The 24,937-nt window shown below is 45.8% G+C and overlaps 1 protein-coding gene across 4 annotated transcripts in view; it reads right to left on the bottom strand.

Moving 5' to 3' along the window:
• The window catches only part of RIPOR3 (RIPOR family member 3), a 105,894-nt gene that overhangs the window by 80,312 nt on the left and 645 nt on the right, over positions 1-24,937 (bottom strand). Inside the window, exon 1 of one of the 4 annotated variants that reach the window (XR_014527285.1) lies at positions 24,207-24,293. The exons of the other annotated variants lie outside the window; for them this stretch is intronic. The gene's annotated coding sequence lies outside the window, so the exon portion shown is untranslated. Of the gene's footprint in view, positions 1-24,206; positions 24,294-24,937 lie in introns of those variants that run through there. 4 annotated transcript variants of the gene reach the window in all.

Here is a 24,937-nt window from a genome sequence, read left to right as displayed (position 1 = left end):
CGCTACCGTCCACAAACACACTGCACACTCCTGACTACAATCCATCCTGGCTGGTGCTGAATACAGTTGTTGTCCAGCAACATCCACAGAGCCACAGGCTCTGGACCACTGGCTTAGGTTTGCCCAGAATCAACACAGCTCCTGCGATTGCACATTTAGCCATGCTTTGATTTGACCGCTTGTGCCTCCCGCAATGGAAGGGGGAAATTGCTGATGCTCAGATAATGATAGAAATGGCACCATTCCTGCTTCTCTGGCCCCATCCTGATCCTAGCAAGTGCCCTGGGAGTTTTGCCATGGCTTCGGAGGGAGGAGGAGCAAGACTTCTATAATCACGATTTGGCTTGAATGATGGAAAAACACATTAGTTATGGCCTTCTATAGGAAAGATACATCAGGGTTTTTCCTACTTCCAAGGTTTCATTTTTAAAAAAGAAAAGAGAAAAGGAAGGAAGGAAGAAAAATATTTACTGACCTGCTCTCTTCTTCTACTTCTGCTATGGGCTTAGTTAGAGGATGGTGAGAAATACCATCTGCTCCTTCGCAGCGCAGGAACCAGAGAGTCCAACATCACTTTAGCTCTTTAAAAACAAGCCACATGGATGGAGAAATGTGGAATAATATTGATGACGATCAGGTCTCCCAGCTCAACCTGAGCCTCAAGAAATACGTGCCTGTACTGTTCACTTCTCCTTTCCTCCCGTACTATTACAGGGGAAAATAAGCACTTATATCATAAACTAGTGTAACACCCACCCAATATTGGAATGTGTATGGAAATGTGGTCACAAATGGATTTGCAAGTCGGGCCTGCAACATAATGTTGCAGCATGACATGCTCGAACATTCGGGGTTCCAGGCACAGGATACTTCACTCCGTTTCTCCTCTTCCCCAGCCTTCTGGGTCTTCTACCTAAATGACACTCAGCATTATATGGCCACTAGGTATACTTAGTTCTCATTGGTTGTTTGGGGTTTCCACCTCCTCTGGATCTGAATAAGGACTTGGAATAATACCGAATATTCTGCATAGCTGAATTTTAGTGCAAATGGCAATATTAAAGATGCACACTTCACTGAGATCTCACAGCACACAGCTCTAACCAGTTTATTATACTCTAGCCATGTGAATGTCAGATCATTGATTAGAAATGTTTAAAATGTGCTGGGTTTCCTTTAAACCAAACGAGAGCGCATTAATCTTGAAACGAGGGGATCAAGTTAGCAGATTCTGAATCGGCTGGTTTGACTGTTAGGGAAGATGCTTTATATTTCTAAAAATCACCATGTGATAATATAGTCATAATAAATTAAGAGAATGAGATTAAAGCTGCAATCCTAACCCTATTTAACTGAAAATAAGCCTCGCTGAATTCAGTAGGATTCACTCCTGAGTAGACATGGTTAGAATTTTAGTTTATGGCTATAATTCTATACACACCCAGAAATAAGCCCCACTGGGCTCTATAGGACTGAGCATACACACAGAGGTTGGCATTGTAAATTTTTATGGGGTCTTATTTTTCTGCAGGTAGGAATGAGATCCAAAGTGTACAGTTATGATAGCCTTTGTGAGAGTAAGCACTTATCAGTGTCTTTAAATAATCATAAAAAGCTGGCAGGAGCATGCTGCAAAAATAGATAATAAATTCAGAGGAGCACTGCTCTCTCCTTTATTTATGAGAACAAATTACGTATGACACCATTTAAAGGGAAAAATGTAAACACAAGGGATGGCTCGGTGGAAAGGACCATAAATTAAAGTAACTCTGAAGCACTGTGCAAAGGGTTCCATGCAGAGCTTTTTGGCGGGAGTGGCAGCTGCTCAACCTGCCCAGACACAGCCATCAGTACTAGCTCCTAAGCATGCTCCCGTCTGCACTGCACATTCAAAGCAGTATTATACCACTTCCCCCCCCCCCCAAAAGAGTTCTGGGAGCTGTAGTTTGTTAAGGGTGTTGAGAGTTGTTAAAGGTAAAGGACCCCCGACCATTAGAGGGACATGGGTGGCGCTGTGGGTTAAACCACAGAGCCTAGGACTTGCCAATCAGAAGGGCGGGGGTTCGAATCCCCGCAACGGGGTGAGCTCCTGTTGCTCGGTCCCTGCTCCTGCCAACCTAGCAGTTTGAAAGCACGTCAAAGTGCAAGTAGATAAATAGCGGGAAGGTAAACGGCGTTTCCATGTGCGGCTTAGTCATGCTGGCCACATGACCCGGAAGCTGTACACCGCCTCCCTCGGCCAATAAAGCGAGATGAGCGCTGCAACCCCAGAGTCAGTCACGACTGGAACTAGGACTGGAATTCAAAGCAGTATTATACCACTTCCCCCCAAAGAGTTCTGGGAGCTGTAGTTTGTTAAGGGTGCTGAGAGTTGTTAGGAGACTCCTATTCCTCTCCCAGAACTACAATTCCCAGAGTGGTTTAAGAGTCAACCTGTCTTCCCAAGGAACTTTGGCTCTAGGAGGGGAATAGAGGCCTCCTGTGATGGCCTGGGAGTCCGATTCAGAGGCTGAACCGGAGGAATCCCAGCCTGCACAGGAGTCCCCGCCTCCAGGGCCGGCTGAGCTGGGGCAGGGCCTTGATTCTGAAGTGCCTGCACCTGTGCCAGATCCTCAGGAGCAGGCACCAGGTAATTCCACTCTGGCTCCGGAGGCAATTGAGGATGCATTGCCTACAGGTGCGCCTCTCCCAGCCCTGTCAGGGGAAAGTGAGTCTCCCCCTGGGTCCAGTAACCCACCGGCCTCTCCTGAGCTGCAGAGGCTCAGGGCAGAGAGGCGGAGGGAACTGGTTTCTCCCAGGAGGAGTGCTCGCCTTAAAGCCAGGAGAGGCGGGTCACCTGGCGGCCGGGACCACCCCTGGCCTCAGAGAAGATAAAGGCCAGTAAGCCCGGTTCCAGGTTGCGGGAGCAACGTCGTTGAAGAGCTGTTTCGGCCAGCACCCAGTCCTGTTCCCCCAGAGTTCCTGTCCTTGCCCGGCTCCTCGCTGTGGACCCCACATCGCCCGTGGAGGACTGTCTGCCGACCCTCGACTCAGGTCCTGGACCTCGCCCCACGGTAACCTCCCCCCTGGACCAGCACACCTCCTTACAACTCTCAGGGCCTTTAACAAACTACGTTTCCCAGGATTATTTGGGGGAAGCCAGGAAAGTTAAAGCGATATAAGGCCACACCCTCACCCCACAATTAAAACAGTCCCATACCATTTAACAGTTACCCCAAATAATCCTGAGAGCTGTTGTTTGTTAAGGATGTTGAGGGTTTTAAAAAGTCTGCTACTGTATTCCCCACATAGAGCTACAAAGTCCAGAGTTCCCTGATTGTTAAACCATAAGGAAAATCTATGCGTAAATCTCCTTGACTGGGTCAGATTCTTTTCCACAGTTACCTTGACTTCTGCCTGCACAGCTACTATTACTACTCTTGAGTCTGGGCATGCAGCAACTGAAGCAGGTTTAGAGACTTTGCACCCAGATCAACCAACAGCAGATATGGAGATCAAACCAAATACATGCTACGTAGTGAATGCCTTCTCCGCCAACACTGCAGTGTGTGCCAAGGGAGTCTCCTGACCTTCCATCTTTCAACGAGAACTGCTCATCCCCAACCACAATCTAGGACCACAAACCAGGAAGATCGTAGGTGTGTTATTAGTTCAGTGACACAGCATCTTCTTTGTATGCTGAAGGTCCCAGGTTCTGTCCCCAGCATCTCCAAGAGGCCTTGGAGAGCCACTGCCAGCCAATGTCAACAGCACTGGTCTAGATGGGCCACCGGCCTGACTTTATAAGGAAGCTTCCTATTTTCCTGTATCACCATCATGTGCAGTAGCTTGTTAGTCAAGGGCATTGTTGTTGTTTAGTCGTTTAGTCGTGTTTGACTCTTCGTGACCCCATGGACCAGAGCACGCCAGGCACCCGTCTTCCACTGCCTCCTGCAGTTTGGTCAAATTCATGCTGGTATCTTCAAGAACACTGTCCAACCATCTTGTCCTCTGTCGTCCCCTTCTCTTTGTGCCCTCCATCTTGGGCTTCTCCCCAATCGTCTGGAGAAGCTGGCGCCTCTGGTCAAGAGTCTTTCTCTGGATCAGAGCCACTGCTTGCTTGCAGCTGACACCGAAAGTAAGGCAATACTGCCAATACTGAATCGGAAAGTTCTTATGGAAAGGCACCAAGTTTATTCTTGTGGAAGGATCCCAAGAGACTTCTCTTTGAAGAACATCACAGCCTCTGCTGCCCTTGAGGAAGATTTTAAATCGAAACATCTTGGGCTTCTTGTGACTTCCACTCCACCAGAATGAACTTCCCACTTCAGTGCCAGTTTCAGGCAAGTCTCTGTTCTTGTGTTTTGCCCATGTTTTTCTTCCCGCCAAATGACTCCCCTACATCTGCACATCGAAGGGCCCATTTGCACCCAAGCACCTCCAATGACAAAGGTCAAAATGGACACAAGTTCAGCTTTAAAACTCAGAGCGGGGGGGGGGGGGAGAGAGTCAGCACTTAATATGCACAAAGGGAAGACCCACACAGCTCAAGCCTGCTCAGTGTGGGACATGGGCGTAGCCAGGATTTTTGTTATGGGGGGCAGGCTTTTGTTAGGGAGGGGCAGAATCTCAGTTTGCTATGTATTTTTATTGAATTTTATTGATTGGGGGGGCAGCTGCCCCTCTCTGCCCCCCCCCTGGCTATGCCCATGGTCTGGGAGTCAAGTTTAAGGACTCACACTGCAATCAAATAAGACAATAATCTGTTTGGTATTTTGTTTCTTTCCACTTTTTCAGAAGTTCTATTATTGTTAGGGGTGTGGTCCAAACCAGTGGGCAGACTGAAAAGAGGTGTGTTGCACCTCTCAAAATTAATCCAGAAAGCTATCCTCTCCATGCGTCACAAAAGGGAGAAGGGCAAGTCCATTTATTACACAATTCAGTTTGGTTGAGACCGTAATTTTGATTGCTACCAGATTCCGGTAGCATGTCTTAAGCGTGGTGGTTTTCATGCTGCGTTCCCTCTTCATTCCTCGGGCTAATTTGATTTTATGTGGCCCTTGGACTAATCTCGTGCAGCCCATTTTCCTAATTTCAAACACCCTCTGCAAAGGATCAGTTCGGCTCAGAGCAAACCTGTTGCTCTCCCAGGCAGCAGACAAGAAGAGAAGAGGGCAGCCGAAAGAGAGAGAGAGATTGGGAGAAACAGAGAGACAAAAGAGAATGACAGAAAGGGAAAGATAGAACAGATGTGGCTATAAGAGAGAGAGAGAAAAAGTGTGGCTCTGCCTTTTCTCTCTCTCTCTCTCTCTAGTTCCTTTCCACTGTTGGATTCAGTCTCACACACAGTCGGCATCCGCCCTCTGACAGCTTAGCTCTGAGGGGATGTGGCTATGATTTCCCATCCCTGCCTTAAACCATTGGAGGACTCTTTCAAATGGAGGGCTGTAGTCCAGGATGCTTGCCACCTGGACATTGACTTGCTTCAGCTAAGAAGGGAAGCTGCTAAGTAGATCTGGCCTTGGCCTGAGGGACAACAGCCTGCAGCTCAAGGAGAGGCGTAAGGCCCCTGACCCCTTCCTGTTCTTGAGGAAGGCGTGCCCATTAATGATGGTTGCCTTAATGTGTGTTTAGAAACTGAAGGGAGGCTCTTGGCTGCATTGTTCTGAACTCTCGTTGTTCTGAAGCCAACACCAGCGTTTAAGAAACAATTCCTTAAGCGAGTGGCTTACTCTCTTGCCAAGTTCACAAGATCTCAGGAAACGACTTGCTGGATCAGACCAAGGTCATTCTAGACAAGAACTGTAGACCAACAGTGGGCAGTTAAGTGCTTCTGGGAAGCTCACAACATCTAGTTATAAGGGCCAAGTGAGGTTAAACGGATCTTTAGCATGCACATTTCTTATAATGTAAGAATGTATAATTTAATGGCCTCCTGTTTGCATTGCAAGTCCATTCCACCAATGGCATGATAAAAGCATATGAGACTTTCTTATAATGAATCAGCATACTGCCCTGACTAGACCAGTGCTATCTATCTTGACTGTGGCCTCAGGTAGGGTTTTCCCCTAGTCCTTGTGCCTGAAGTATTTTAATTTGGGATGCCAGGGACCAGCTAAAAGACTTTCTGCACTACCACCGAGCCTTTTCCCTTTTCTGACTTTACACCGGCAAGCAAGAAAACTCTTAGATAAGTAAATCATTCCAATTCTGGGCTCTTGGAAATATCATGCCCACGATTTTCTGGTGAGGAAGACACCAAATCATGCCATTACCCTATTCAAATAATTCAAATCCGCGCAATGTAGTGAGCTCCCATTGTTCTGTCCCAGCTTCCACCAACCTAGCAGTTCGAAAGCACACCAGTGCAAGTAGATAAATAAGTACCACTGTGGTAGGAAGGTAAACGGCATTTTAGTGCGCTCTGGCTTCTACTAGGTGTCCCGTTGAGCCAGAAGCAGTTTAGTCACATGACCCGGAAAGCTGTCTGTGGACAAACGCCTGCTCCTTCGGCCTGAAAGCAAGATGAGCGCTGCAACCCTATAGTCAAGTCCAACTGGACTTAACCGTCCAGGGGTCCTTTACCTTTTTTCACCCTATTATGATCAGCAAGCAGTGATGCCAAAATGTAATCTTGTTATCAGTAACCCCTGCAAAAAAAGCAACCAGATTCTTCAAATAAATACCCACATTTTGGAGAATTATTCAAATATAAACATAGTTAACCCCCCTCCCAAAAAATTACATTACGTATTGTTTCCTTTTCTGCTTGGAAAAATTAGAGGTTCTTTAAAAGGGGTTTAGTGGGGACAACTGCCTAGGCAGAGTTACTTTGTCTGTGCCCACAGCCTAACACCGTAAAGCACATTTAGTCACAATATATTGTCAGCAGGGAAGGAAAAAACTGAAGACTCGGGGTTCTTTCAAGATTTTACCAAAAAAAGGTCACTCCGGCAGGAGCCAAAATAGTCATTCAAAGGCGAGGCTACAGTACTGTACTACAAAGTAAACGTAAAAGATTCTCATGAATCAAGGAAAAGATATTTCAGGGCTCCGGGCTTGACTTCCCAACTGCTGGAGCACTGACAGTTCCCATTTTAGAAATTTAGCACTGGGTTACAGTCATCATGACCCAGCCCACAACATATTCCATGGACATAAATAGATTGCTCCCTAGCAGAGAACAGATCACCCGTTGGTTCTGCATCAACTTAGTGATAAGCTCAATACACATGTAAATAATATTCTACACATCTAGGTAGGTTTGGCTAAACAAAAATGTTTTTAGCAGGCTCCTGCCTTATGTCAATAGGCAGGGTATTCCAATGTGTGAGGTGCCACACCACTAAAAGATGGATTTCTAACAAATGGGGAGGGTGTATTATGTGGGACCTGTAACAGAACCAGTTATGCAGATTGAAGCATATATATCTGGTAAGGTGATCTTGCAGATAAACTGGCCCCAAGTTGTTAAGGGCTGGTGGAAGGCAGAGGCTGAGAGAGAGTGGCATGCCAAAGATTGCCCAGTTTGTTATTATATATATATATATATATATATATATATATATATATATGCAGGTTTTGGTGTCTTCGGGTGTCTTTCCGTGTAAGAGTTGGGGTGTCTAGGCGACGTTTCAACACCCCAACTCTTACACGGGAAGACACCCGAAGACACCAAAACCTGCATTCCTGTACCCGTGAAAATCTACGAAAGCATATATATATATATATATATATATATATATATATATATATATATATACCATTTCATATTTCAAAGAAAACTTTAAGGAGTTTACAACAACCTAAAAATATAAAAAAGTCAAATACCAAAAAACAAAACCCACTTCACCCCCATAGCACATTGGATCAGATATGCAATTAAACACCAATATGTACTGAAACGAGTAACTTATGGGGATCATAATAACTACTAGCAGGTCCAAAATGGAGACAGCCAAGTCCACCTTCCAATTATGCAAGCATGTACTTATGGACAGCAGCAGCACAATCACTTCTGCTATCTATGTAACTAGCATACTGTATTTTTGGGGATAACGGCATGCTCCCCACCCCTATAACTCCCTGCTGGTATGAGGGAGCACCCACAATCATTCTCCCTCTCCCCTAATACCCAGCAAGACAAAAACAACAAACAGGGGTGACAGTTTTGGCCTTGGTGCTACCTGAAAGGAGTGCTACCCATTGGGGTCATCTCCTTCGAGGCCGCCCCATCTGGGACTGCAGCAGCACGGGTTAAAAACTCCATGGGATGGGAGTGTTCCTAACAAGTTATCGTCTATCACCTCCTCCAAGTTCTACCCTTGCTTGTTGATGATCAGCTGTTGGGCAGCTGGTCTGCGGGGTGGGTATGTAGAATTGAGTGACTCCTACTCTATCCCCACACTGCTTGCCACCAGCGAATGAACAGCTCAAGTTCAGTGCATCTTATCTTAGCTGTGGACTTCCTAGTTCATAACTCTGTTCCGTAACATATTACAAACCACCGGACCGTGGGGAAGAAACCACCAGAGGGGCATTCGCAAAGGTGGATGCTATTTTTTAAAAGACTCAGCCTTTCCAATGAGAATGCTGCTTCAAGAGTGTGTTATACAACTAGCTGGAGATTATTTGTATTGTGTTTCACCTGCAGGGATGGAACAATGCAAACAGCCTCACGAGAACACAAAAGGTATAGGCATATATACCCTTTAAGCACTACACTGGAATCTGGCTGTGCCTATTTCTTGGTCCCATCTGTCCATGCTGGAGGAAGCATGTGTGAGATTGTGAAGTTTGTGATGATTCAACCAGTAAATCAAAGAGGTTATGTGAGTACAGAGAGAAATATGCTGGTGGAGGACCAGGCTGGGGGGGGGGGAGCGTGCAGTTCATGGAAAACATCCATCTTAATGCACTCGAATAATCCAAAAATAGCATAGCAGGCCGCTTAAACTTTCAGCTGACACCGAGCCCAAGGCATTTTTAGCAATAAAATAATGGGGACATGGAGTCAGCATCGGGCAATTTCAGAATGAAAACATTTCCTCGTCCTTAAGGAACATCTGGGAGATTCGGAGAAAGGAAGGGCGCAATCAGCTCTATCTTAAACGCTTTAATTCCAACGGCAGTGCCACAAAAGTGCGATCCCATAGTATGGAAGATAAATTAATGATATGACTGGGCAGGGGTATAATTCAGCTCCAGTGCGGGTCCCGTTTATAGTTCGCCACTTATTTCTTTTTTGCTTTTTATGAATCTTTTATGAAAGAAAGAAAGAAAGAAAGAAAGAAAGAAAGAAAGAAAGAAAGAAAGAAAGAAAGAAACCATCATAACAACAATAAAAATAATAATACAAGAAACATCATCATCAGGTCACAGCAAGCATACAATACCCATGTTAAACATATAAATCAATATAAGCCCTCCAGATGTCCAAATAGGTATCCACATAAGATTATCGTTTATAGGAAACATGCTTGAATGCAGCCAGGACAGCGAGACCATCAGACCTTTACGTAATAGATGGTGGATGTTTATCATTCCAGGCTTGATGCACACATTTCTTAGTAAGGACTTACAAAATCCACTTCTGCCGCCTTGCTGTTAGCCCCCATACTATAGGAACATAATTTAAAAATCCATGAACATCTGCAATTATCAAGGATTTCCACCAGTACAATATTGATATGGACAACAACTACAGTCCAAAAAATAATACAGTAGGTCACAACACAAGCCCATACCATATTCCTCAATGTGGCTTTTTCAGCATAACAACTCCAAGAACTACGTATATGTATTATTATTGTTGTTGTTATTATTCTTATTTCACCTTTTTCCCGAGATCGGGGCTCAAGGCAGCTTAAACATAAAATAGCAAAAGCCAAACAGATAGTCATTTTTTAAAATAATGAAGCACTAATAGAATTAAAATAATATAAAGATATATTTCTAAAAACACAGGTAATGTAACTGCAAGAAGGTAGGGGAAATCACAGTGCCAGCCCTTTCCAGTCAGTTCCTAAAGGCCTCTTGGAATAAAAGGTCCTTGCCTGCCAGCAGAAGGAGGGAGCCAGTATAACTTCTCTAGGAAAAGTCTGGGAGCAGATATGACAATGCCAAGCAGTGGCGTAGCATGGGTTGTCAGCACCCGGGGCAAGGCAAGTAATTTGTGCCCCCTAACCCGTGGATTTGCGCCCCCAACCCGTGGATTTGTGCCCCCTAACCCTAACCCCCAGATGTTGCGCCCGGTGCGGCCGGCCCCCCCTGCACCCCCCACGCTACGCCACTGATGCCAAGCAGAAGACAAGGCTACACAAAGAGGGAACCTACTGCTATCATCTCCAGAACCTGTTGCCAGCACTGAGCAGAGGGCAGGTCTGGCCACCCAGGCAAACGGTGTCTCTTATTCCCATAGGCATGAGTGGCAGGCATTCAGTAACATGGGAGAAAATAGAGCACTGTGCTCGGGGAGACAAAATAGAAAACCCAGCATCTAATTTGGCCCGTGCCTCAGCAGCATAGTGCTTATCTCTCTAGAGTTCGGTTATCCATGGTTCAATGCAGCGGGTCCTCCAAACCACAGCAGCCAATGGTTAGCACTCAATCTTCAAAGTGGAGTGGGAAACCCTCTCCAAACCATGGTTTTCAGTTGTGGGTTGAAGTGCTTTGTGTGGTTAGGAAAGTGACAGGGAAAAGCACTGCAATGTAGGGAATGAACAGGTGGTTAACGAGAAAACATATAAACACCCCACAAGTCAATCAGGATAAATGCTGGATGGACTCTCGTTGTCATATAGCTGCCCCAAATAAGAAGAAATGCTCAATAAAGACCAGAAATTGACCTCTGCATAAGCTTAGTGCAAGCAAATTAGGATTTATGTTCAATAAACAGATCATGTGGAGGAGCCCAGTGTGTACTTAGGATTGCAAACTTCATTTATTTATTCCTCGCATGGTCTACCAGCAGTTCTCTGGCAAACTAGGATGCCCAAGAATGGGAACTACTGGGTTAAAAAAGAGAGGCTTCCCTTAATTCAATATAGATTCACTTTATATTACTAATAAGTTAACATTTGTCAGCATCAGAATCTGTCACAGTTGAGAGTACTCAACTACTTTGTTTGCTTTCAAAGAGACAGCCTTTATCTGCCGTTGCCACTAAGCCTGTTGTGAGTGAGTTAGAATAAATCAGTTCTGAAGAAATAAGCAGCTCTTTAGGAAAAAAATGTTTTAAAAAACTCCTCAGGATTTTAATAAAACTGTCTCTGAGGCATATAAATCACGTTCCTAATACAGTATATTTCAATTTCCAGGACTGTATGGAGAACCTTAAAATGTTAACAGATGTAGGAAAGTACCGTCCTCCTACACTCTCTTTCTCAAACACACATATACAGAAAGCTGAAATATGGCTGCAACATTTTGATTTGCCATTATTGGAGGGGTGGGTTGGAACTGGAAAAAGAGCTTTACTGTTTAGATTGTTTCTGTGGTAACACATCTGGTTGTGCAATCCTGAGCCAGGATGCTAACTATCTTGGAAGGCAGCAAATCATGTTGTTGTTGTTGTCAGCAAGAAAAATGTGAAGCAGAGTGGAGATGCGTCTGATCCGATAAGAGCTCTTCCACCATCGCGATCTCCACTCACAGCCACATGGAATGTCTCTTCAGATACCCTTGCTTAGATTTTTTTTAATAAAAAAAATGTGCAAACATATATACCATATCACAGCCTTTGGGATTTTTAAACACTAGCTCTATTTAAAAAACGACACAAACTTGGTTATCGCCATTTCCACCTGGGTGTGAAATAAATTGAAGACAGAAGCGCTTGCACGGCGTTACGACTGAGAAAACCCTGGATCTTCTCCTGATCGCGTGATGCCCTTAGCCAGAAACCAACCAACCGAAAACAGCTAGCAATCACACTTATCTTCCTGAAAAGTCTGCATAAATATTTATGCTTATTTATACAAATGTAGTACAAGTTAGATTCCCTTTAGCACTAAATGCAGCGGCTATTAGCACGAAGGGGAGCTGGCTGCCAGTATGTGCTCCTTGGCCCGCCCCTCCCCTAGCAAGGAGCCAATAAAAACCTCTTCTCTGGGGACCCTTTCCACCCAATCAGATCAGAAATTAACGTAAGTTGATTTCTTGTTTGTTGAGCAATTCCTCCCATCTTCCATCAGAATTGCACTTCTGTTCCGGAGATAGTTCCTCTTCCAAAGTTCTGAAACCACACAATTTGGTGGTACATGGCAATATTGAGCTGGGCAGCGTCTATGGCCATGTGTCCTTGTGTTGCTGGCAATGACTGACCTGCCTGGGGTAGGTTAGACTGTGTAGCTCCAAAGGGCCCAGGATGGAAAGGATGTAGCAAGCTCCTAGGATAAAAAATGGAAGGCCCAGTTCCCTATCCACTCGTTTCTCTAGTACAAAAGATTATCCTTAACAACAGTCTTGAGAGAGGAGGATTCCCAAACAATGGACAAAACTCAGCACGCACTCCATCACACTGTTCTGAAATCTTTGCGGTTTTATCATATTTCCAGCAGAAATGTCAAAACCCATTGTTTGTAACCATCCCTGAGTTCAAGGTCTCAATGGCTGAGACAGAATTATTTTTTTCACTCTCCTCCCTAGAGTTACCATAGAAATTGTGACTGTAGACCTTCTGTCTTTAAAGCTGCACAGAAAGTTTCCAAAACAGAAAGCTCTGCTTTTGCAGAACTTAGTTGGCAATGGAAACAGATTTGGAGGGGAAATGGCACATCAAAAATAGATCTGCTTGCCAATCTCACTGGGAGAACAGCAAATTCTCCTCTTGCCCATCGCCCCGTTCATTTCACCCAGGCATGGTAGAATTAATGCCCAATGGGCTGTGCTCACCATCTCCGGAAATAGATTAAAACCTTCACGCCCTAAAATATGCTTATTAAAAGAGCTGCTCCCTGAGGAACATTTGGCTGTTACCATCAGCTACTTTTCATTCCAAAGTTCAATGCGGGCCAAATTACAGCTTGATTAATTACATTCTGCCAGCTCATTTCCTCTTGGCCCTTGGTGAAAGTCATGTTTGTAATACATTAAACAGATACAGCACAAATACTATGCCTACACAATTCTGTCCACAGGTCTTCTTTTCAGTCCTTCCACAATCCCATTTCTCCAATAAGAGCATATGATTAATTGCCTTCTAGTTGTCATTTTTCTATTCCCGATTCCTTGCCATACACCAGTCCTTGAAGGACTGGCAACGTTATGGTTCCCCAAAGATGCAAACAAGGAGCGTGCTGGCAAGGGATGTTGAGATCCAAAGACCACTATGTCTGAAAAACACATCTCTCAGTCTACTCCCAGTACTTCCATCCATCAAATTCCTCTTTAAAATGGTCTGCCTTTGTAATCCCCGTCTCATCTCAGGCCCATCACCCAGCAAGGATTCCCTTGGGGACCAGATTGTTTTAAGGCTGGTGGGAAACTCTTCTCCATTTCCTGCTACACTGCAGCCTGAGGTTATCAGGATGCTTGGAGCCTGGCTGGATGGCGCCATTTTGGATACATAATAAATGGCACTCATAACCTGATCATAAATAGGAGGAATAATAATTATTTTTATTATTATTAAGAGTTTCAAAATAACAATCAATCAAAAATACATCACCCTCATTCCCCCCCATTTTTCCCTCCCCAAAAAGAAAAAAGCCCCACCCCCCAGACTTCCCTCAGCTCCTCTCTCTAGTTTCTTAGCACATGTTATTCTCTGCATGTTATAAAATTGTAAAGATCCTTAAGTTATCTATATATATGTTATCAATAAAAAGTTTGTGTATGTTTATTCAAAACCTGCCATAATAATAATAATTCAATCCAATCTTGAGGGGGTGCACTCTGTTCTCCAGACAGTGGTTCAGTCCTCATTTATGTATTTTTGCAACACCCCATTCACAGAGTTCAAGCTCTAGAATAAAGTTTGTGGCATCTAGTGCGAGAACTGAAAAGAATAGTGGGAACTGTAATTTGTTAAAGGTGCTGGGAATTGTAACTTTGTGAGGCCAGCACGTTTAATGAATTACATTTCCCAGGATTCTTTGGGGGAAACCATGACTATTAAAGTGGAATAAGAGTGCTAGAAATGTATGGGGTGGATCTGACCAAAGACTGCACAGGAAACATGAGATCATTCGTATGGGTAAGACTGAGGAAAGAATGCCTCAAAGGTCAAATGCTAAGTATTCTTCTGCCTTTCTGAATTATACATGGAAAAGCAACCAGCATTGCAAATGTACCCAAGGGGAAAATGTGGCACGAAAATATGGGGCATCTGTCTATCCCAACCTTTTGAAAACAGCATTCTTTTCCTTGCGCATAATAATTGTGGGCAGAATTTTTATCAAGGCTTTGATTGCATTGTGCCAGATAAAATGGGTTCGTGGATTGGATGTAGCCTACAGGCCAGCAGTTGGTCTCCGTTTCCACCAGAGACGCCTCGCCAATCCTTTCTGGGAAGCTTCCTCGGGTGCACATTGTTGCACAACCTCCCAAGCAGCTTGTTCCACTAAAGACACTCTTTCTGACATTTAGCACAGTTCAATCTCTTCTGCAGTTCCAAACATTGTTGTCATGTCCTCACTTGACTTGAAGGAATGGAGCTGCTGTGGAGGAAAGCTTTGGGCGAGCCAAGCTCTTCCTTGGCCACTACAAGTGATGGATGGAATTCGAACTCAAGAAGCTAGTAGATCTGGGAAGGGGCGTGGCTCAGTGGTAGAGCAGCTGCTTTGCATGCAGAAGGTCCCAGGTTCAATCCCCAACATCTCCAGGTTGTTGTTGTTGTTTAGTCGTTTAGTCATGTCCGACTCTTCGTGACCCCATGGACCAGAGCACACCAAGCACTCCTGTCTTCCACTGCCTCCCGCAGTTTGATCAAACTCATGCTGGTAGCTTCGAGAACACTGTCCAACCATCTCATCCTCTTTCGGCCCCTTCTCCTTGCGCTCTCCATCTTTCCCAACATCAGGGTCTTTTCCAGGAAGTCTTCCCTTCTCATGAGGTGGCCAAAGTATTGGAGCCTCAGCTTCAGGATCTGTCCTTCCAGTGAGCACTCAGGGCTGATTTCCTTCAGAATGGATCAGTTTGATCTTCTTGCTGTCCATGGGACTCTCAAGAGTCTCCTCCAGCACCATAATTCAAAAGCATCAATTCTTCGGCAATCAGCCTTCTTTACAGTCCAGCTCTCACTTCCATACATCACTACTGTGAAAACCACAGCTTTTACTATACGGACCTTTGTTGGTAAGGTGATGTCTCTGAATATTCCATTAGTCCTGATTTAAACATATAAATCAATGGAGGTGGTCCTTATAAGCCATGTGTTCAAACGTATGTGTTTTAATGTACTAAAATAGTGTTGTAAATAGAGAGAAGTTTTTGATTAACATAAAGTAGAGAAAGGCACCTGACATCATCGTGGCATCAGATGACAGACAGGTGGTAGTCCCCACCTGCCTGCTGAAGCTGTCCTATGGGGTTGGGATAGGGGAGATAAAGATCTGGCCCACTGGGCCAAAAAGTTTCCCCACCCCTGCTCCAAGACAGAGCTGGAAATGGCACAAAGGTTTGCTTCTGAAATAGCAGATAAACTTGCCAAGTCACCTTCAAAAATGAGACTTCCCACCCCACCCCAAAATCTTAGTTTCATCACTGAAATGAAAGCAGTTACACAAGGCCTCAATGAAAACTAGGGACAGTGGAAATATATGGTTGGGTCCACATTTTTTTTGCAAGCCTATCTGATTTGTACTTTCCAAAAGACTACGCTGGTTGAAATGTTGCTTTCCTTCAAAATTAGCGCTTCTCTGGCATTTTCAAAGTAGTTCTCCAGCCAAAAAATGTTTACGAAAAGGTATATGTTAGGGCACGTGCATAAAAATGCATTATGTTCGTGAAAATAGCATAAAAAATGTTGGGGGGAATTGCTTGCAAAAATGTCTATACTGGGCAAAATTGCAGAAAGAAATGTGTATACAGTCATACCTTGGAAGTCGAATGGAATCCATTCCGGAAGTCCATTCAACTTCCAAAACGTTCGAAAACCAAAGCACGGCTTCTGATTGGCTATAGGAGGCTTCTGATTGGCTGTAGGAAGCTCCTGCAGCCAATTGGAAGCTGCAGAATCCCCGTTGGACGTTCAGCTTCCAAAAATAGTTCAGAAACTGGAAGACTCACTTCTGGGTTTTGATCATTCGGAAGCTTATTTGTTCGGAAGCCAAGGCGTTCGAGATCCAAGGTACAACTTTATTAGGAGAAATGCTGTTGTTTTCAGGAGGACATTTTTTAATTACAAAAAATAATGCAAACTGATGTGAAAATCTGGTGAACAGAACATGAGATTGGAACAATTAGAAATTTCAGATAAAGTTAAATTGACAGATTCATCCATGCCAACTAAAAGCCAGATTCTTAAGAGAGAGAAAACCTCAAAATGTATTCAAACTGGAAACATCAAAAATACTTAATCTTCAGGATATTCACATGTGGAGTGAAAGTGAGGCAGGTTGACAACAGAATTTTCATGTGCAGCATGAGGAACATGAGTAGAATTTTTTCACTGCAACATATTTCTGCTTTGGCACAGAGCGAAGCTATACATGATAACTAGGCCTGTCACCCAATTAACAATATCATATTCAATTAACTGTGTCAGTTTTATACCACAGCCGTACACATGTCTATTCAGAAGTACCTTTACTTTTGATGGGATTTACTCCGAGGCAAGCTGGTGAGTGTGTGCTACTAGTTTGGGTTGCCATACGTATGGAATTTCCCGGACACTGCTGGGATTTGGTCGTCGGAAATAGTGTCCGGGCGGAAATCGATGGAATATCTGGGAATATCTGGCCGTATGGCAGCTCAAACTGCATCGGAGGGGATGCGGGCGGCGGAAACTGCAGCTGCATCGGTGGCGGAAGAGCTGCAGCCTCTCCGGTCATGCCTGGGCCTTCCCCTGCAACACGGCCTGAGCAGCTGTTGGGGGCTGCTGGTGCTGCTGGGGAAGGCCGCGGAGCAATGAGCCTCCCTGCCCGGGCCCAATCCTGGGTTCCACCTTGCTGGTGGCTGCTTGGAGGCTGAAGGCCTGAGAGGGAAAGTTGGCTCCACAGCAGAGCCCACTCAGCAGCCCCCAGTCACACACACCCCCCCCCAGCACCAGCAAGCAGGAGCCTCGCACAAACAGGGTCCTAGCAAACCACGTGGCCGGAGCAAGCACTGGAAATGGGAGAATATTTTTTTTGCTTGGCACCAACCTCCGCGTCAAGGGTAGGTCTGTACGGGAAGGCCGTTTTCAAAATACGGCAGCCCTAAAGTCACTGTGTACAGGAGAGCAGCCTTGCCCTATTAAATCCGCATGAATTTGCCAATGAATGAAAGCAGATCACCGAAGGAGGGAAAACATGCTTTGTTTTAATATATGACACAAACCTGTATCGCAGCAGACACTATCCTAGAAGATCTATTCCCTCCTGCATGCAAAAGAAAAGGAGAATACCTAAAATGGCACAAACCACTTGCATTTAGGAAGTTTCCTCTCTAATTTCCAAATTTGACACCCTATTCAATCAATCAATCAATGTGCATGTTTGGATCGCAAAGTAAGTAGCAATTTATTTTGGTAAGAAGCAATGTACCTCTTGACCACGCAAATCGCCCACATTTAAAGTAGCAGCTTTAGACACATGCTCTGATATCATTGTTGGTGGCATCTGTAACAATTCAATTTTTGATGCCATGTTCATTCTTTTGCATTTTCCTGCATAAGAAACCCTTGAAAAAGAGGCCAGCTGGCCTCCCTTAAGAGAGCCAGTAGATTGTGGCCAGTAAAAGTGTTGTTCTTTGTGTCTGAAACCCAGTTCAGACACAGCTCTCAAGATGACATTGGGCCAGTAATTCTGTCGTAGTGCAATTTTAAATGTGTTTATCTCAGAAGTGCCATTGATCCAATGGGGCATGTTCCTAATTAAATGTGTAGGGTAAATTGGGATAGCCTACAGATTTGCGGGATGCGGGTGGCGCTGTGGGTAAAACCTCAGTGCCTAGGACTTGCCGATCGTATGGTTGGCGGTTCGAATCCCCGCGGCGGGGTGAGCTCCCGTCGTTCGGTCCCAGCTCCTGCCCACCTAGCAGTTCGAAAGCACCCTTAAGTGCAAGTAGATAAATAGGTACCGCTTTATAGCGGGAAGGTAAACGGCGTTTCCGTGTGCTGCACTGGTGCAGGCTCACCAGAGCAGCTTTGTCACGCTGGCCACGTGACCCGGAAGTGTCTTCGGACAGCGCTGGCCCCCGGCCTCTTAAGTGAAGATGGGCGCGCAACCCCAGAGTCGGTCACGACTGGCCCACACGGGCAGGGGTACCTTTACCTTTACAGATTTGCAGCCCTGATCTCCTGAAAGATGCAAGTACTGTATATAGAAAGAATAAGTCATAATCTGAGAAGCCCAAGCACCAAAGAGATTTGGGACAAGCGTTCAAGACCTGAGCATCACCACCTAGGGATCTTGCAGAGTGGTCAACACAGAGTTTGTTCACATGGCTGAGTCCTGGAAGACCTGCTCCCTGCCTTGCAGGCCATTTCCCACCTGGCCTGGGAGGACGGGACCTGGACTCCAGCTACAAAAGCTGAGGCTGCAGAACAGACACTGAGGCTGGGTTATTGTTTAGGGGAGTTGGGGTGTGAGTTGTTGCTGTTATGTATATTAATTTTGTGTATATTTTAGATCTAACTATGATTTATATAGAAACTTGCAATTTGGTTGCACACTTTTTGATGTTGTATTTAATGTATTTAGAATTACTTTTGTTATGTTTGTAATTATGTAATTTTTTTTCATGCTGCAAACCACCATGTGCATGGTTTTAACTATGGAAAGGCGGCATGTATGTCCATACTTCACTTTTCACATAATGCAGGGCTTTATATACAGTATGGTCAATTCAGGTTTTATATAGGGCAGGGTTATCAAAAGCGCTATTTATAGAGAGACTTTGAAACAACACAACTCCAGTAAAACGTAGCTGGGCTGCGACCCAAAAACCACAAACAGCACTAAAAGCAAATAACGCACAATCATTACATAGTCCTAGAAAGTATAACAAAAACAAAACATAACTAAGGGAGATATAACTGTTATCTCCACAATGCAGTTTCAGGATGAGAAGATCAGGACCGGTCCTATCATTAGGCAGTCATAGGCGTCAACTTGAACAAAATCTTGTGGGGCCCACTAGCCCGCCCACACTTCTCCCCCCCATCCCAGAACGTCTATGAAGCACACCTTCCTCTGCCATGCACAACTGGACACAGGACTCCTCTTGCCCCCGCTGCCTTTTCACCTCTCGTCCTCCACCCATGTGCAATAAGTTTTTACCCACTCCCCTCCCATCTCCTACTGCCACCTGCTCTCCTCTCCTACCAGCCTGCCTGCCTGCCTCTCCCCAGTTCCCCCGGTCAGACGCATGCAGAAATACAGTCAAACCTCGGATGTCAAACGTAATTTGTCCTGGAAGCCCATTTGGCTTCCGAAATGTTCAACAAGGAAGGTGTGGCTTCTGATTAGTTGCAGGAGCTTCCTGCACACAGGCGGAAGCCACGACGGATATTCGGCTTCCAAAAAGTGTTCGAAAACCGGAGCATTAACTTCTGGGTTTTCGGCGTTCAGGAGCCAAAACGTTCCAAAGCAGAGGCGTTTGGGAGCTGAGGTTTGACTGCAGCATCAAAAGTCAGGAGGCAAGCTAGGAAAAGCGGGCAGCGCCCAGCTGAGAGGTGCCCACTTCAGGCGGTTGGTTTTGGATGTCATGGAAGGGCAGCAAATTGTTATCCGATTTATTATTGTTGCATTTCTATTCCCAGGGAACGGAAGAGGTGCTTGTGGGATTTATTGCCTCAGGTACCAAAATAACTTGACTGGCCTTGGGTATTATTTGCAGTCCTGCCATGGGCCAGCCCTGACAGGAACAGGTAGGTTGCTGGATTACTCGCAATAGATTGGCAGGAGTTTCTATAGACTGTTTAACGAAAGCAACAAAATGGGATTCTTTTGCCTAAACTGGGCTATTAGAATCTCTGATCTTTACTCGGTCCAATGTATGTTTATATTTGAATGCCAGTCATCCTATTGGTGTTGTTCATTGGGTGCAGTAGGCAATTGGCTCCCCTGTTCCCCAGGGAACATCTGGCTCTGTTGACATCCCAACATCCTTTTGCATCTGGCCCTGTGACATCCTGAGCAGGGGGTTGTGTGGGGTAGAGTCTCAAAAGGTGTGCAGAAGTGAAGATTTCATAGCCCAAGGCAGTTTGAAGATCATTCTTCTTCAAGGACCCTTGAATGCACAACACTCCGCCCTCCAGCATCCTCTGGGAGCAGAGTTGAGGACGTATCATTCGACATCTAAGTGCCTCAGAGAATTATCTTTGAAAAATGTTGGACCCTGAAGTCTTCATTTGCATGCACATACTGTACGAGACACCATTTCCCAGAGTGATGGGAAACTTTCCAAGATTCAGGACTCTCTATGCTTCAAATTTTACGCCTGCATGAAAGATAACAGATAGCTCTCTAGCATTTTTGGTACCTATGCAATAAAACGGCTCCTCTCATTCTCTTACCAAGCAATGGTGTCCAATGAGTCTCCTCCCCATCTGATACTGGCACTTTTCCCTCCCTTTTCCCCATTGTGTGGCATCCTTCCTGAGCCAGAATTTAGCAGCTTTGCTCCAGTTTGTAGATTAAAATGGAAAAGAAAGTATTTCCCCACACGGCTGGTTTAGGCCCATTGTCACTTCTTCCACAAAATTCTGTCAAAGAGCTGTAAGTTAAGAACCTCTCTGACTCATCAGTTTCATCAAGGGACTTTTATCTGTGTGCTTTCCCTTCCCACCCTTCAGAATTCCAGAATCCACATGGCACATAGACAACAGCTGAGACCAAGAGAGGGGCACAAGTCTGGGCAGTCCAGGACCTCCATACACACCCTGGAAAGGTCACCTCCAACGCGGGAGGCACCAATTATGAGTTAACTGTCTCTGCAGCCCCAGCAGGCGCTGTGATTCTCCAGCGGTATGACTTCACCCTGGAGGCGCACTCCATTGTCTCTTGATGAGACCAATAGTCAAAAGAAGGCAGTTTCTGCAGGTCTTGTAGAGGGAAGCGAGGAGCAGATGGGGCTCATCAACCTGGGAAGATAGGCCACCTAGGAGAAGGAAAACTCCAATCCTAAATCTCCATTGACTTGCAGGATAACTTCAGGAGAAGAAAAGGCTAAGAAGAAAACCCTCCACAAATCTAGAGTCCCTAAGATGGTTGGACAGTGCCTTGTATGCCTCCTTCCAGCAACTCCTGTAGCCAAGCTGGTGCTCTGCTTTCCTTTGGATCACATCAGTAAGGCTGAGAAGGTGGGTCTTGTCATCTGTGCAACCTGAGATCTCCTCCATGCACACTGCCCAGGCTTGCATTCTGGAAAGGTCACTAAACACAGTGCTCCAAACACAGTGGTTTGGCTTCACCCCCGGAGGCCCAGTCCCTTGTCTCTTGAGACAGACTGATGCCAACAAATGTTCCTAAGTTGCTATCTGCCTCTGCCTGCTGCTTCTGCAGGATCTCTTGTCCCCACACTGAATGTTTGCATCTCCTCTTCCAGATTCTTGTGCCTGACCCCACACTCCCCACTGTGGACATCCCCCACAGTTTGAGAACTTCTGCTATGCAAGTATTATACAGTTAAGCCTGCACATCTGCTACTGTAGGTACTTGCTTCTTCTACGCCTCATTTAAGTGGATCTGTCTCTCTGGGCACTTGCAGACTGTCAGTGTTTTCGGGTGAATTTCAATCACTTGCCAGCAAACTCAGTTTGTGCAATTATGCTTGACGGGTTGGTCTTGCGCAACAACCCCACGTCCCCCCAAAATCAGGCTTTTTGCCATAAGGAAAGTGATGGGAAGCTGTACGTGAAAGTGTGGAGTAACACTTGCCTTGACACAATGTCATTATCAAACACAAACGAAACACAATGAACGCTCATTAAATAGCTAACATGGTCTAATCTCCCGGCAAACAAATCAGGATGAATGTTCAATGAACAGGTCATGTGGAAGCAACCTCTGTTTTCAGTCTATCCCACGCATTCCTTCAAAGACAATGGATGGTAGATTATGCTGGAGGGCTCTGTTTTCTAGGAGGAAGCTAAGATAGGTTATGATCATAGTAGAACCTGTGTTGTGTGGTAGTCCAGAATGCTGGACTTAGGGCCTGGGATACCCAGGGTGGTTATCTACTGAGTCCTGTCAATGCAAGAGTTTCTGCATTTGCAATGAGATGTTCCTCCTGCCAGAACCCACCTTGTGCATAATAATAATAATAATAATAATAATAATAATAATAATAATTAATTTATTTATACCCTGCCCATCTGGCTGGTCCTCCACAGCCACTCTGGGCAGCTTCCATAAAAACCAAAAATACACTAAAATATCACACGTTAAAAACTTCCCTGAACAGGGCTGCCTTAAGATGTCTTCTGAATGTCCGGTAGTTGTTTATCGCTTTGACATCTGCTGGAAGGGCGTTCCACAGGGCGGGCGCCACTACCAAGAAGGCCCTCTGCCTGGTTCCCTGTAGCTTTGCTTCTCGCAATGAGAGAACCACCAGAAGGCCCTCGGCGCTGGACCTCAGCGTCCGGGCAGAATGATGGGGGTGGAGACGCTCCTTCAGGTATACTGGACTGAGGCCGTTTAGGGCTTTAAAGGTCAGCACCAGCACTTTGAATTGTGCTCGGAAACGTACTGGGAGCCAATGCAGGTCTTTCAAGACCGGTGTTATATGGTCTCGGCAGCCGCTCCCAGTCACCAGTCTAGCTGCCGCATTCTGGATTAGTTGTAGTTTCCGAGTCACCTTCAAAGGTAGCCCCACGTAGAGTGCATTGCAGTAGTCCAAGCGGGAGATAACCAGAGCATGCACCACTCTGGCGAGACAGTCCGCAGGCAGATAGGGTCTCAGGCTACGTACCAGATGGAGCTGGTAAACAGCTGCCCTGGACACAGATTTGACCTGTGCCTCTGTGAGTCCAAAATGACTCCCAGGCTACGCACCTGGTCCTTCAGGGGCAGAGTTACCCAATTCAGGACCAGGGAATCCTCCACACCTGCCCGCCTCCTGTCCCCCAAAAACAGTACTTCTGTCTTGTCAGGATTCAACCTCAATCTGTTAGCCGCCATCCATCCTCCAACTGCCTCCAGACACTCACACAGGACCTTCACCGCCTTCACTGGTTCTGATTTAAAAGAGAGGTAGAGCTGGGTATCATCCGCATACTGATGAACACCCAGCCCAAACCATCACACCCTCCCCAAATCTGCTCCAGGGGGTTGGAGGAGCCCTCAGTGCAGGAGGAGATGGGGAGAACATCCCATTGCACAAGCAGAAATCCTTGCACTGCTAGTGTGTTCACCTTAGTGCTACAACGGACAATCCCCATGCAGCCATAAAGTCACGGACTAATCACATTTTTCTCAGTCTAGCCACACGGTTGTCACGAGGATAAAACACGGCAGTGGGACACCAGTTTGAGCTCCTTGCAGGAAAGGCAGGCTATGAAAGTAATAATAAATTCATAGGCACATAATATAGGGTTGCCATATTTCAGAAAGTTAAAATCCAGGTACAAAAGTTGAGCTTTTTAAAGTTTTGCCCAAAGTTGTTGAGTCTGGGAAAAATCCAGGCATATGGCAACACTAATGTTGGCAGCATCTCTGAAGGGCATCTTGCACAATCCCCTGGTTAATGCAGAAATCTGCAGTACCCTGGACTCTTTTTAAACACCTCCAGTGAGGGAGAGTCCACACCCTCCTGTTCTGTAGCTCAGTGGCAAGGCATCTGCCTTGCACCCAGAAGGCCACAGGTTCAATCCCAGCATAGAATCACAGAGTTGAAAGGGACCATGAGGGTCATTTAGTCCAACTCCCCGCAGTGCCAGAATCTCCAGGTAGGGCTGAGAGAGCCTCTGCCAGTCAGTGTAGACAATACTGAACTAGACTGGCCAGCGGTCTGACTCAGTATAAGGCAGCCTCTTAGGTTCCTATTGTTCTGACACAGCTCTTGCCAGTAGTCCATCAGGGCGAATGAGATGCTGCCACACAAGCCCCAGTTTGCCCCAACCTACATGCCTGCCTTCTTACCTACAACCAGTCCAGGGAGGTCTTACTGCCTGCCAACCTCTCCTTCCATCCCCTCAATCTGTGTTACCACTCTTCAGCAGGGAGGAGGATGGGGGCGGGACAAAGCTGGGATTCTTGGCTCTGCCTAGCATTGGTTCTGGTCCCACCTACTGTTCGGGCTCCCTGTCTTCCAGTCCCAATGGGCACCAGCTACTCCTGTCCCAGTAGGAAGATACCAGCGATGCTTAGTCAAAATATGCACCCATTTCCACCCATTCATTCTACTCCGGCTTTCTAGAGATCACCAGGCATACTCTGTTGGTCGACTCATGTTGGACTGACACCTAGATTTGATGATTTGAAGTGCCACAAATTCATTATGCCCTTGAGCAACTCACTTAGCTACTGTTCCCCATCCTTAAAATGGGAACGTGGTAATTACCGACCTGAGAGCAAACAGGATGAAGATTATAAAGTGCCCTGGGTACTTCTAGCATAATAATAAGTATATTTGTTAGCATTCCCATGAACCGGTACATTGCTTATGGGTGGCTCAGCACACCCAGGAAGTCAGGACACCTAGAGCTAAAAAATAGGGAGAAGTGGGGGAGACGTGTGGCGAAATTATTTGCCTGGTTCCTGGGAAGCAAGTGTTCAGCAGGGCGAACCCTTTAACCCTAAGGCAGAAGAGAGGCGTTTGCCGGACCAGTCGCGAACTTCCGAGTTACACGGAGCTTCTCGTCCGGTCGAAA

This window comes from Podarcis liolepis, assembly GCF_965112155.1.
Source record: "Podarcis liolepis genome assembly, chromosome: 6".
In the NCBI taxonomy this organism is placed as follows: domain Eukaryota; kingdom Metazoa; phylum Chordata; class Lepidosauria; order Squamata; family Lacertidae; genus Podarcis; species Podarcis liolepis.
This window is presented reverse-complemented; position numbering and strand designations above follow the sequence as displayed.